We start from the raw sequence: 1,431 nt of genomic DNA on the forward strand, positions 1-1,431 counted from the left end.
AAACAGAAAAAGATTTGACAAAATAAATACTTTTGTTTAAATAAAAAGAGATTTGATAGTTTTAGTACTTTTATTCAAATAAAAAAAGATTTTATAAGTTAAGAACTTAAATTCAAATAGAAAAAGACTTGATGAGTTGAGTACTTGCGTTAAATAGGAAAGAGATTTAATCTATTGAGTACTCTTAATCAGATAAGATGAGATTTGATGAGTAAGGTACTTTTGTTTAAAGGGATAGAGATTCGATGAGTTAGGTAGCTTTATTCAAGTAGAACACAAATTTGATGAGTTTAATACCTTGGTTTATATAATAAGAGATTTGATGTGTTGAGTACTTCTACTAATATAGAAAGAGATATGATTAGTTAAGTACTTTTATTTACATGGTAAGAGATTGATAAGTATAGTATTTTTAATTTAAATATAAGGAGATTTAATGAGTTAAGTACTTTCATTTAAATGGAAAAAGTTTTAATAGGTTAAGTACTTTTATTCATATCGAAATAGATTTATTGTGTTTAGTACTTCTATTCAAATCGAAAGAGATTGAATGAGTTGAGTATTTTCACATAAATAGAAAGAGATTTCATGATTTACGTACTTTTATTTAAATGGAAAGAGATCTGATGTCTTATGTACTTACATTTAAATAGAAAGAGGCTTCATATGTTGAGAAAGTTCGTACAAATAAAAAAGGTAGAACAATATTAGGTACTTTTATTAAAATTAAAAAGATTTAGGGATTTGAGTAATTTTATTTATACATAAAATGATTTGAGGAGTAGTGTACTATTTTAAATATAAAAAACAATTTTAGGAGTTTAAACCTTTATTCAAATAAAATAAGATTTCATGAGTTTAGTACTTCCTTTCTAATGTAAAGAGATTGAAAAAGTTGAGTACTTAAATTAAAACAGAAAGAGATTTGATGAGTTGAGTACTTTTATTTAAAAGGAAAGAGAATTGATAAATTTGGTACTTTTATTTGAAAACAAAAAGACCTAATAGGTTAGGTACTTTTATTTAAATAGCAAGAGATTTGATGAGTTAAGTACCTTTATTTAAATAAAAAGAGACCTAATGAATTATGTACTTTTATTCATATAAAATGATTTTTGATGTGTAAAGTACTTTTGATTAAATAAAAAGAGATTAAATAAGTTGAGTACTTTTACTAAAAGAGAAAGAGGCTTGATAAGTTGAGTACATTAATTAAAATAGAAGTAGATTTAATCAGTTATGTATTTTTTTTTAATAAAAGAAAAACATTGTGTTTATTACTTTTATTCAAATTAAATGGGATTTGATGAATTGAGTACTTTTATTTAAATGAAAAATGATTTTATGAGTTGAGAACTCTTCTGCAAATAGAAATTTATTTATTAAGTGCAGAACTATCGTTTCTTAGAAAAAGTAGAGATGAGTTGAGTA

The sequence above is a fragment of the Polistes canadensis genome, unplaced genomic scaffold (genome assembly GCF_001313835.1).
Source record: "Polistes canadensis isolate GaletaPanama2010 unplaced genomic scaffold, ASM131383v1 scaffold_818, whole genome shotgun sequence".
Taxonomy (NCBI): domain Eukaryota; kingdom Metazoa; phylum Arthropoda; class Insecta; order Hymenoptera; family Vespidae; genus Polistes; species Polistes canadensis.